General features: G+C 41.1%; 1 pseudogene; it reads left to right on the forward strand.

Moving 5' to 3' along the window:
* The first annotated feature begins 8,867 nt into the window (after window positions 1–8,867).
* The window catches only part of LOC139042832 (centromere-associated protein E-like), a 73,323-nt pseudogene continuing 68,733 nt past the window's right edge, over window positions 8,868–13,457 (forward strand).

Raw genomic sequence — 13,457 nt, forward strand, 5'->3', positions numbered from 1 at the left:
TCAGGGAGAAGTTTGTGAGGGCAGGGTCAACACCACTGTGGCAAATCCAACAGCCATGTTGAGGTGGGAGTACCCTCCTCTGCAGTGGCCTGAGATGTGTGAACAATGATATTATTTTTCCAGGCCAGAGCAAGACAAAATGTGAACAACCGCAACAACAAAAATAAAGACATTCATGGTGTAAAAATTAGGAAAAGGAAGGTCAGAGAGGGGAGGAGGACTGGAAAGAGACGTTCTCGATCTGACATCTTGGGAGGAAGCATCTACCTCGATGTTGGCCACTGCTCTTCCTACTTAGTTTGATTTCGATGTCTCCAGCATTTGCACAGGACCAGATGTCAGGTGGAGCTTTCTTCGGTTGTGAAATGTGCACCCAAGTTTTGACACTTTGTAATTTGGCAGCAGAGTCATGGTCCAAGAGTACTTGGTAGGGTCCTTTCCATGAATCTTCCTTTTGCAAAAGCATTAGAGTAAAATAATATCTGTTTGGAAATGACAAAAGACTTAAAAATCCCCATGGTTAAAGATCTGATCAGAGTTCATTATAATGGAATTGACAAGGAAATTTTGTTATGTCTGTGACCTACGACATTTTAAGACAATTAGTGGAATTACAACTGATAACATTATACCAGGACATATCAGATTTTTAGGAATTTCATATGGCTTCTAGAACACATATTAATAACATGTGTCATACGAATATAATCTAAGAGTGTTTATCATCTGTTATTTGACAATGCTTCTGCTGTAATTTTTTTTTTTTTAAAGATTTTATTATTTCCTTTTTCTCCCCAAAGCCCCCCGGTACATAGTTGTATATTCTTCGTTGTGGGTTCTTCTAGTTGTGGCATGTGGGACACTGCCTCAGCGTGGTCTGATGAGCAGTGCCATGTCCGCGCCCAGGATTCGAACCAACGAAACACTGGGCTGCCTGCAGCAGAGTGCGCGAACTTAACCACTCGGCCATGGGGCCAGCCCCTCTTCTGCTGTAATTTAACATACCAAATAAGCCTATTAGTTTAATATCTCTCTTTTACAAAGTGAAAGACAAATCTTTTGAGATTTTTCCAGGGGCCATCTGAGAAATTTCAAAGTTATGTTGCATTCAAAAAGATTCCACTTAGAGTCTGATTTGGGGAAGTTGTCAAAACATCTAAAAGTTTGAACCATTGACTTGGGATCACAAACCATTATGAAATAACACTTCATTATCCATTTAACCAAAGTGACAATAGAAAAATTTAAAGTCTAATACAGAAGGTTACATAGTTGTAAACAAAACTTAGCTTTTTTAATATTGAGAAGATTGGGTTTTCTTAAGTAATCAAAAACCTAATAAAGACAATGTGAAGCACAGTAAATCATTTTGGTAAGACACAAAATCTTTGCTTTCAAGCTTTCCAGTTAGATTTAACCAAAAGGTAAAACAAACAAACAAAAAAAACCCAAAAAACAAAAACTTTCACAACCTCTTATCAAGGGCAGACCATAGTCTAAGAAAACTTTGCTCTCTTAACAGAGTGAAACCAAATTCTAGTTTTGCACCAGTGCACTTTTGATATTAAAATTCATTGTTAAAAAACTTAAATAAATCCATGCCGAACACATAAAATTTCTTTCCCAAGATTCCTTTTTCTACAAACCTATAGCTTTTGATATCCATTCAGATTTTATCCTATGCTGTTTCCTCTTTCTCGTTCTGGAACAATCAGTCATTTTGCTTTCCTTACCTACTTTTCATATGCATTGTTTTCTTCCACTCTTGTTATTTCTAAATAGTTTTAATTAAATGTATTTATTAGAATTCTTGGCCCTTAGAATCCTTTATTCCTAGTGATAACTTAGAAGTAAGCAATTGTGGACTATTACACAAGCATTCTGTGAGTCGGCAAATTTGTAAACACATTTCATAATTTCTGGAAGTTTATCTTCCTCACAATGAATTTTTCAATGTGGCACAAAACATTGTGACACATTCCTTGCTAATAGACCACAATATCTTTAGTTACTTTGTAAAAGGAAGCCAAAAGTGGATAAACCTATGTTCAGTAATTAATGTTTCAGTATTTTATTTCATTTGGAAATGATCTAGACGTTCAATTAATACCCATTATTTAACATATTTCAGTATAACTTTAAGGTTTCAAGTTACCAAAAAAGATTTTGGACACTATTTTTAAATAGATATACTATAAAGAATAATTATTGTTGAAAAGTTCACTTATAAACTTTTATCTTATTACATTTATTTAATTCATTTGCTTCCTAAAAATTATGCTTAGATTAGTCATTAAAACTTCACAAGATATTACACAGCTAATCATCATCTTAAGTTATCTTTCTTGCTGACAAATTCTGTAACAGAGAGCACATGAGCTTATTTGACTTTTGCTAAACCTAGGTAGAATAAAAGTTTTATATTTAATGCTGATAACTCTCAAGAAATGCCTGTTTTAATTAAACCAAAAAACTTAAACTAGCTTTTATTTACTGAAGATTATTCTAGATCACATGAAATTGAAAAACATTTGGGTTAGTTTCTATATTTTTGAGAGTACACTTGATTTATATAAACTCTTGTTTGCCTTTAAGCCAACTAAATAGAGCTCTTTACAAATTAATTTTGGCAATACCGATGCGGGGTTGGTGAGCCGAGGAGTCGAAAGAAAGATTTCTTGGATTCTCAAGGTCTGGCAGTAGTGTTCTTTTATTTAGAGAATAGTGTGGAATAGCATGGGGACAGGATCCATGGGCAGTCAGAGCTGCTGTGTGGGGACAGGACCCATGGGCAAGAGGAGCTGCTGCTGCCACTTCTGCTACAAACATGGGTGGAGAGTAAGGCTAAATTTAAGGCATAGGTATGTGAGCCATCTCTTTACAAGACAAAGGAAAGAACATGTAAAAAAGTTAAAATGTTATCAGTGCAGGTGGGGTCTGGCCATTGGGTGGTCCCACAACTTTTAGATAAGAATCAAATCGGATTCAGTAAAGGCCAGAAGCCACCACCCTAAATCAGTTACATGAGGTTGCCAAACAGTAACCAACTTAAGTCCTTGCCTTCCCCATTAAGAGTTCCCAGAGATAAGGCCATCCTGCCTTCTTCCTGACACAGGGAGGAGGCATCTTTACAGATGGAGGTTTCCCTTACAAATGTAAATGTTTCCCAACAAAGGGCAAGCAAACTCCTCTCCTGCTCCTCGGAGCCTGCTTCTCATCTTCAGTTTTAAAATTAACCAGCCTAAAACCCTCATTAATACCATCTGGAGATAGAAAAAAATACAGATTTATAACATACATACATAGACAAACATAAACACGCAAACAGATCAAACAAAGATCTCCTAGCTTTTATTTTAAAATTTTAGCTGAGAGACAGGTATGGTAATGCAAGACTCACTAGTTTATAAAAAAATCAGTTTCATCCAAGTTGTGTTTCTGGCAGAGGGAGTAAATTAACTGCTCAGATGGCTAAAGCTTTTTACTATTATTTGTGGAAGAGATTTTCAATAAGCCTAGTTTTCAAAATTGCCTTTTCTTTTTCTTTCTTCTGATATGAATGACCTTGGTTCCTAGAGAAGACCAGGTAGAATATTTACATTTCAAAAGGCACAGAGAAAGAATACAAGTTCCACTTAGAAGGACTTTTGTTTCTGAAGCCCAGATCCTTTAGAATATCTGCAAGTCTTCTGAGATGAATATCGGAGGTTTTGGATTGGTAAAAAAGAGAGATGGGCTTTGAATTGTTTCTAGATCCACATTTCTGTTCTTGTAAAGACTCAATTTGTAAGACAAGTATGGTTGTTTTTAATTTCTCAGAGAATGGGATTGCAACCAGATTAATATCAAGGAGGGACCCCATCTACCAAGCACATTATCCTCAGTTTGCTTCTTTATATCAGGGAGAAGATCATCAACTAAGATGGAAAACAAAAGATCCCTATGTTCTAGAGTTAGAGCTGTGTGTCTTTGGAATATTTTAGTAAATTCTTCCACAAAGATTTCAGAATGTTCTTCTTTCCCTCTGGGTATATAGTTTCATTCTAGCTTAGGGGAGAAGGCCTAAAAAAATTGTTTTCTATCAGGCTCTAAATATCAGCTTCTTATTGGGCCAACTTTTGACCATAGAGATACTTAAAAAAATCCTTTTGAATATCTTGTCAGATTTCAGCCAGGGCAAATAGTAAATATTCCTGGCAGTACTGAACAACTCCATGGACACAAGAGGTGTCCTCAAAGAGGAAAAAAAGATACTACCTTCTCAGGATCCAGAGCCACTCTCCAAGATAATCAAAGCAAGAAAGAAATAATTCCCCTGAGAGCTGGCAACAGTGGGTAGAATCCCAGCTGCAAGTGGAGTGCAACCCACATTTCTGTCCAGCCATGTCCAGCTGCAGATGGGGTGCAACCCACATTTCTGTCCAGCCATATCTAGCTGCAGATGGGGTGCAACCCATATTTCTATCCAGCCATATCTAGCTGCAGATGGAGTGCAACCTACATTTCTGTCTTGCCTTATTGTAGGGGTCCACAACCCGATGATTGCCAGGCCAATTTCTCTGGCCACTAAAGGAGACAAACAATAAGGCAATAGTTATCCCTAGGAGGGAAAGGATCAACAACCAATGGGTACCTGAAAGCAGATTCATACTTTCAGTCAAGATCTAATTCTTACAAATGTTTTGTCCTGCCAATCTGAGTTTGGAATAGAAGGAATAATGTGAAATTTTACCTTCCTCTCTCAACCAGGCACCACAGATAGAGATCTGGAGGGTGACTTTGGTAAGAATTCTCACCCTTTGGCAGCTTCTACCAGTTTTCCTGGATCCTGTCTGCAGGCTCTGGAGCGAGTGGGGTGTCCCAGCAGGCCTCATCCTGGTACCAGACACAGTAGAGGAGGAAAAATAATTTTCCCTCTTCGTGTTTTGTGTTTGGCTGAGACCCCTTTTTCACCAGGGCATCTTCTAAATGGATAATCTTAGCTAGGTTAAAAGTTCTCCACCATGGCCACTATAATTCAAGACTGTCTTTGGCAAGGTTAACTTACTTGCCCATCCTTGAAAGAAAATTTTATCCACTCAAGGCCTCACACTGGACCCAGTCCAGCTTAAGTCACGTCCAGTCCAGACCCAGACCCAGCCCAGGTTTTTTTTTTTAGATTTTATTTTCCCTTTTTCTTCCCAAAGCCCCCCGGTACATACTTGTATACCTTCAGCTGCAGGTCCCTCCAGCTGTGGCATGTGGGACGCCACCTCAGCATGGCCCTACCAGCAGTGCCACCGCCGTGCCCAGGATCAGAACCGAGAAACCCTGGGCTGCCAAAGCGGAGGCGTGAACCCAACCACTGGACAACAGGGCCAGCCACCCCCTCCCCCGCCCCTGTACCGCCCAGCTTGTAAGTCGGACCCAATCTGACTCCCGTCAGTTTCCAGACCCAGTCTGGAAAAAGAAATGTTCAAATAAAGTTTGAAAACTCATAATGCAAGAGCTGCAGAGCTAGGATCCCAGAAGGACTTAACAACCACCTCCAGAGGCAGCGAGAAAGCAGTGAGCTCAAGGGGCTCCACACACACCCACCTGGTTGCTCATTTCTCGGGGGCAGGCACCTTCAGGGTCTCCCTCAGTTCCCTCATTTAACACCAGGACTGTCAACAGGTACAGAACTGTTAAAAGACAAACTTAGGGATACTTAAAAATTTTAAGAGTTTATTTGAGCAAAAATCAATTTGAATTGGGCAGCATCCAATGTAGCACGTAGAAAGGAGCCCCGAGGGGCTGTACAAGATGAAAAACCTTTATAGGCTGAAGGGAGTGGGGACAAGGAAGTTATACTAGGCAAGCAAATTAGTTATTGAAAAGTCACTTTCCTTTAGAGGATGGAAGGGGCCTATCAGGCAGATTACCTAACTAGTGCTGGTGGGGTGATTCCTGGTTGACTGGTGTAAAGTTCCTTCTCTGGGAAAGCTGAACCTGTAATTAAGTTAAGTCTTGGTTTGATGACGTGGGGCTTAGTATAAGTGACTCCATTTTGGGCCTGTTGTCTTGTTTTGAACAGATTAAAGAACTTCAGTTATGGAACTTCTGGAGAGGGAGGCTTGAAATTTGGATGCAAGCTATTGCTCTAAGTGGTAATTAAAATTTTTGTTGGTTAACTTTTTTCTTGCCTGAAAGATTAATACATGCATGTGATAAAAAATTTAAGTAGTACAAGAAGAAGCACAGTGAAAAGTAAATATTCCCACATCTGATCCCTGAGTGCCAGTTTGTCTCGCCAAAGGCAACTGTGCCATTTCCTAGAGTGTTACCCTCAAATTAATCTGTAGATATGGACCTATATGTATCTTTTTCTGTATTGCATATCTTTTTATATAAATAGGTACCTGCTATACAGGCTGTAGTATACTTTGCTTAAAATATGATCTTTACATAAATATCTTCATTCAATTCAAGAAGGTAAAGTGAATTTCTGAGGCATGTTAATTGCACATACTTGCATGTTGGTGTTCTCATTATTTTTTCCCCCAAACTGTATTCATTTCTGCTAAAGCTGCAGAGGGCACCGTGGTCCTTCCAGAGGGAGGCATGGCCTCACATAGTGTTTGGCAGTTCTTGATTATGGTGCAAATTTTAGGGGTCAGAGAGCTCCTGGTATTACAAATATACATGAATTTGAAATACTTACCTGTGCTCACTTACTTTATGAATTTCATATAAAATTAATTGCAATGTATATTTATATCATTCCATCCCCTTCAACAGGAGTAATTTTTGTTTAATAGATAAACAGTGTTTAATTTCAAAAGCACAAGTCTTTAATCTTGCAACAATTATCTGCAATGATTACAGACATAGTGTCCCTTTCCTTTTAGTCATGGTTACACAGGAGTTCAGTGGCAGATGGAAACTGTACTGGCTTGGGTCAGTCCAACTCCACCATTTATAAGCTATGCCACACTAGAAAATCATTTATCTTGTAATTCACCATTGTCCCATCCACAAAATGAGAAAATTGTATGAGAATATTTCTAAGGTTCCTTTCAGCTTCAATAAGTCTATGACATCTTCATAAAAAAAGAAACTTGCTAAAATTGAGTATGGATGAGTGTCAAATAGAATACAGATGTATGAGAGGAAGGGAAAAGCAACCTAGGTTACAGAGAAAATCTAAGGTAGTCAGAGTGTTGCAGAGGCTGATGGCAGTCCACCGAAATCCACTCTCCTCTTTCCAACCAGAAAGCGAGACTACATTCCCAGCTTGTGTTTGACAAATAAAAATGGCAAGCAATAGGATATATTGGAGTATATGAGCAAGCCATTTGGTATAAACCTAATTCGGCCTGACCTTGTTTTTTCCAAAAGGGCCTGACTGTGGCTGTTGAGCACGCATTGCATATCTGCTTAGACATTTCCTGTGGCAAGAACAAAGGCCCTCGAGATAAAGGTGCAACTTCCCCCCACATTGGCATTTCCTTAGGGATAAGCATCTTTCCTTAGGCTAGGAACTGATTGCTGCACTCACCTTTGACCACCCAGCTCACCTGTGACCACTCAGCTGGAGACAACAGACTGCCGCCCTGCTGCGTTCACTGAGACAGAAGACCTACCTGCTGTTTCCATCAATCGCTGTGCGGACAGAGCAGTCTCGCGACTACGGTAAAAGGGACATTTCAATCCTATGGGAAACATCCTCTCTGGGGGTATATAACCACTCTGTGCACCCCACTTCTTTGGTGCCCTTTCTTCCTTTGGGAAGAAAGGCCCTGGGTTATAATCCTCAGATTTAAGCTCAGAATAAACTCACCCAAATTTTCATTTATAGATTGATTATGGATTATTTTCCTTGACAATGTCAACCACTTAACATATTTATTGGCATTTAATGTGTTTTCAGTCATTTGCTACTGTCAACAATGCCGCAACTGATAGCCTGATATACATGTCCTTGCACAGTCATTCAAATATATGTATACATTCTTAAAAGCAGAATTGCTTGCATAAAGGGTACATGCGCCTTCCAATTTTTGATATTGCCGAATTACCTTCCAAAATAGTTTTATTAAATCAATAGTGTTTTCTACTCCTAAACAACGAACAATTATTAGCAACTGCAGGTCATGTTTTTGGTGAGAGAAAGGAGATAATTCTTGATGCTTCTTAAATCAACTAAGAAAAGGACTGAAAGGAAATGAAATTGCCTAAAGAAAATGTTAATACTTTACTGGGATACATATTTAAAACAAAGGAAAACCAAGCACTATTTCTGGGAAAGAATTCAGAATCACTTTTCCACTTTCGCTAATAAAAGTTTGAGCTCATTACTAAGTGAGTTTTTCCACTCTTCAATAATTCTTTTCCTAAGTCAACCTTTTAGGAACTTACAGCCAATGGGAACAGGAGTTCAAACAAAAAGAAAGAGGAAAAACCTAAAACTCACAGTTTCTAAGGAGCACAAGATTCTTTTGTTTCTGGGCTGGGTAGTAACTTTCAACTCTTGTCGTTTTAAGGGTTTTTAGATTAAAACAGGAAAAAGTATGACTGTTTAAAGGTGGTAATTCTCTTTTGATTGTGGAAAAAAATTTCTCTGCCGTGTTTTCCCACCGATTGCGAAGTCTTCAAGGATGGGCGACGGACGGCGTTCGTACCGGCTGCCCGCCCTCCAGAGGCTTCCAGCAGACGGCCGTCGTCTCCGCTGCCGCCAGGACAGCCGCCCTCCGCGCCCCGTGGCCGCCTCTGCTCCAGACGCTGGAAACGCGCCTCCCCCGCAGCGAGCGTCCGGGGACGCAGGGGACGACGCGTGACGCCACGGGGCTGCCGCCCAATCAGACGCGGCGTCGCGGAAATTTTGACCTTTAAGGCTGCGCGGGCGTCGAGCCGGCCGGCGCTCGGCGGGATGGCGGAGGAGGCGGCGGTGGCCGTGTGCGTGCGCCTGCGGCCGCTCAACAGCAGGTAGGCCGTCGGCAGCTCGGCCGCTCGCCCTTGGTGCGCGGTCCCGGCCCAGGCGAGAGACGGGCCGGCCGGGGCTTCTCTCGACGCTGCGCAGCCGGCTCCCTGCGCGCTGGCCGCTGGCCCGGCCGCCCGGTGTCCCGGGGCGCGAGGCCCAGGCTGCTCGCTGCGCCCAGGCTTCGCTCCGGCGGCGGCTGGCTCAGCGTTCAGGACGCTGCGAGCCTGATATTCGCCCATTTGGAATTCTTTCCTTTTGGTACAGTGTAGACACTACCGTCGTTGCTCCGTGGATCTTACATTCTAGAGGAGGAGACACAGAGGTCATGAACCCTATAGAGAGAGCAGGAAGGGCAAGAAATGATGTCTGTTTGCTTCTCTAGTCTCTGCTCCTCCCTCAGAATACTAACACATTTTTGCATTTGAGAAATATGTGTTAAATGTTACTGTGTTAAATAAAGGGGAATATCAAGACGAGGACTTCCCTCTTGTCTAGGAGCTCATTATCTAATGCGTTAGAAGACAGCTCCGGAACAAAACCATCACGACACTGTGACAGGTGCTGTGACGGGCAGGTGGGGAGTGTGCCGGAGGGGTCATTAGCCCCACAGCGAGATGACAGCGTGGGAGACGGGCAGGGCTGGTGTCAGGAAAGTCCTGACACTTTTCAGGGAGAAAGAATAGTTACGTTACTTGATGGAAACGGAAGTCGGGGTATTCCAGGCACAGAGGGATTAAATCTCTTCTCTTGGGGGAACCTTCAGATAGTTGATTTGTCTTGAGTTAGGGTGTATATAGGAAGTCAGAGGAAGCAAAGGTTGAAGAGAGAAATAAACATGATCGAAGTCTCACGTGCCGTGTGTTGAGGATTTCGGATGGTTTTGAAAGATGTTAAGCAAGAAGGATAATCGGAGTTGCGTTTGAATGTATCTTTTCAGCATACAGTGCTGGGTGGGGGAAGGGCGTGAAGACCTTCCCAGGGACGCTCCGGTGAGAGGGCAGGAGGTCAGGGAAGCCCCATTGAAAAGTGGTGACCCCTTAAAGGTGGACTTTCCACATTTCTCCCAATTATAGTATAGGTCATTACCATCCTTTAAAATATTCTTCAGAAGACGAAATCTTTTAAATTATCTTTCATATAACAGACTTCAAAACTAGTTATAAAATGCACTGTTTTTATTCTTTTAGAGAAGAAGCTCTTGGAGAAGATACGCAAGTTTACTGGAAAACTGACAATAATGCTATTTATCAAGTTGATGGAAGTAAATCCTTCAATTTTGGTAAGCTTATAATAGCATCAAAAGTAAACATATTATCCTTTTCCTTTTAAGAGTACAAAAGGCTTATCCAGAATACTGGATTTGACATTAAAGATAAGACTAAGCCGTCTGTAAACTGCTTCAGTGGAAGATTTGAAAAATTGCTCATCCATCCTTTATGATAAGTAAGATAATGAATTGATGTTTAAAACACAGTTATAGTCATAATGCCTTATGACTGAAACTAACATTTTTCCTCTTATTCATTAGTGTATTTGTGGCCTAAGACTCCGTAAGCCCAAAATATGTTGCTTAATGTCAAGTCATCTTTAAGATCTTTCAGTTAGGTATATTCTTTCCACAATTATTTTCAAGAAAACTCTTTAAAGAATAAATAGTGAAGATATTCCTTCTTGGCTAGAATACAGCGGGTACCTACTGCCCCTTTTGTGGAGCTTGTCATATGGTGGGAAGAAAGACTTTAGACTACTAATTACACTTATGATGACATGGCTTTGTGGGAGTTTCTAGCAGGGGATCTAACTAGCTTAGGTACCCGGCACCTGTAGGATGAGCGAGAGCTAGCTAGGGCAAAAGGACTTGGAGGCCCTCAAGGTTGGCCAGGCTGATTTGTGTATTGATTTAGCACATTCTGTATAGTGCTGACCATGTGCCGGACACTGTTCTAAGCACCTCATATATATTAACTCATTTAATCCTCCTAACAAGCCCATGTGATAGGTACCTTCCCATTTTAATGAGGAACTGAAACGCAAATCACACAGCCAGCAAATGGAGGAGTCAGATCTGTGTTCCAGCCACACTGCCATGCTGCCACGTAGGCACCACAAAGCACAGTAAGGTCCCCTCAACAACCTTAGGAGTGAGAGTGATTAGGTTGTTGACTTAGTGTTATGCTAGAAAGCCAATATCTAAGCCTTTAGAGTAAAGATGTATAGAATAGAAAATGATTCCTGGTAAAGGACTATTTGATAGTATCAACATAAATTTTTAAAAGGTAGAACAGTATGTTCCCGAGATGATAAAACCAAGAACAAGGGATACACAGGCATTCTGACTCAAGTGCTGCAGGTTCTCAGTAGCTGTGTATGCTCACAAGGGGTTTGGACTCACCTACCTGTCTGAAGCAGCTGGTATTAAGATTTGAATCATCCTGCCATCTCTCCTTGCCCTGAACTCCTGACCCCTGGCAGCATTCAGATGGCACTTTGGTTTCCCATAGGGTTCTACCTGCAAGTGCAGATGTTGGTCATGGTGCAAGCCGTGTGAGCACTGAATTTCTCAAGACAGTTGATACATTTCCCTCCTGACTGACAAATCCATTTCTTGGGGGCTTTCTAATGTGAGCCCATCACTGAGAGAGTGGTCCATTTTTGATGCACCAACAAAGGAGAGACCACATCCTGGACTGGTGGATTCATCATGGCAAGTGCTACCTAACCCCAGCCCTCAGCAGCCAGCCAACCAGCTGTTCTCTGTAACACTTCAGCTTGGCTCGGTGCTTTTCTTCCAATTGTCTGTGTTTCTTGGTTTAGTTTGAGCCAGGCCTTCTTGCTAGATATGTTATAAACACTAAAATTTCTCAAAGAATAGTAATAGTTTGCATTTCCTAAGTATTAACCATATGTTCACAGTAATTCTCTAAGGAAGATAATATATATTCACTTTACAGGTTAGGGAAGTGAGGCACAGAGACATCATCCACGTTGCCCGAGGTCACATAGCTTGTAAGTGACAGAACCAGGATTTGCAGGCAGTCTGATTCCAGATCCCCAGGTTCAGCCACTATGCCTCACTGCCTCTTGAAAGCACATAAGATAGCTGACTTGTGTTTTTTTGTGTGAGAACCAGCACATTTTACTTTATAGAGAAGTGTATTTTCAGAGGACCAATAAGTTGAAGAAAATATTGTGAGTTAAATATTTTATCATACCATATCCTGACAATTTTATTTCTTTGGGCAGCTACTAATTCAAAGTGAAAACACAGTTGATTTGTTTAGTTTAACTTGTGTGTTTTTTTTTTTAGATCGTGTCTTTGACAGTGATGAATCTACTAAAAATGTGTATGAGGAAATCGCAGTACCAATCATAGATTCTGCCATACAAGGCTACAATGGTTTGTATCCACTGCAGAAACGTTTTATTTAGTCTTGGGTGTGTGTTCAACAGTATTGATAGTTTTACATACTCTCGATGCTTTTTCAATCTTTGTGTGTGTGTGTTTTTGTGTCCCCAGGTACTGTATTTGCCTATGGGCAGACTGCTTCAGGAAAAACATATACCATGATGGGTTCAAAAGATTATTTGGGAGTAATACCCAGGGCAATTCATGACATTTTCCAAAAAATTAAGAAGGTAAATAGCCAAATTTCCGGTACATACGGGTAAAAGCAGTCACCTCTTGTCATGGTGGAAGGAAGCAGGTTTACAGTTCTCTTTCGATTATCCACGGGGAAGGAAGAAAGGCATAGCGTACATTTGCTTTCCCCACAGCCTTGCTTTAGAGCTTAGAGTCCTTTCATTCTTTCCCTTGAATCCTGAAGCAGTGCTGCTCCTGTCACAAAGCAGGCATTGAGGAACAAGAAATCTTAACCCTGCCTTTGAGGAGCTGTCCGTGATCGTTCAGGAGCAGGAGAGGGTAGATGTGGTGAGAAGACCAGGATAGGCAACCTAATCAGTTAAGGCGGGTTTTCAATTTGTTTTTTCCTTACTGTTTTAATGATTTTTAATGTTCTTATTTGAATTGAACATCTGTTTGTAGGGTTTTATTTTAAGCTTAGAGAGTTGGACTGGGCACCCTCTTCTTCGAATTTTATGATGCCATACTTTTCATTATTTCTGAAACAATGCTTTTATATTTCTTTTTTTTTTTTAAAGATTTTATTTTTTCCTTTTTCTCCCCAAAGCCCCCCGGTACATAGTTGTGTATTCTTCGTTGTGGGTTCTTCTAGTTGTGGCATGTGGGATGCTGCCTCAGCGTGGTCTGATGAGCAGTGCCATGTCCGCGCCCAGGATTCGAACTAACGAAACACTGGGCCGCCTGCAGCGGAGCACGCGAACTTAACCACTCAGCCACGGGGCCAGCCCCAATGCTTTTATATTTTTGTGTTTACTTTTGTCAATATAGAACCATAGGATTTTTTTTGTTTGTTTTACAAAGATAACTTCTCAAAGAATATTTTAATGTTTATTATGAGCACATCAACATTCAGTATTAGGTTTTCATAACTGGGTG

The sequence above is a fragment of the Equus asinus genome, unplaced genomic scaffold (genome assembly GCF_041296235.1).
Source record: "Equus asinus isolate D_3611 breed Donkey unplaced genomic scaffold, EquAss-T2T_v2 contig_1, whole genome shotgun sequence".
NCBI classification, from domain to species: domain Eukaryota; kingdom Metazoa; phylum Chordata; class Mammalia; order Perissodactyla; family Equidae; genus Equus; species Equus asinus.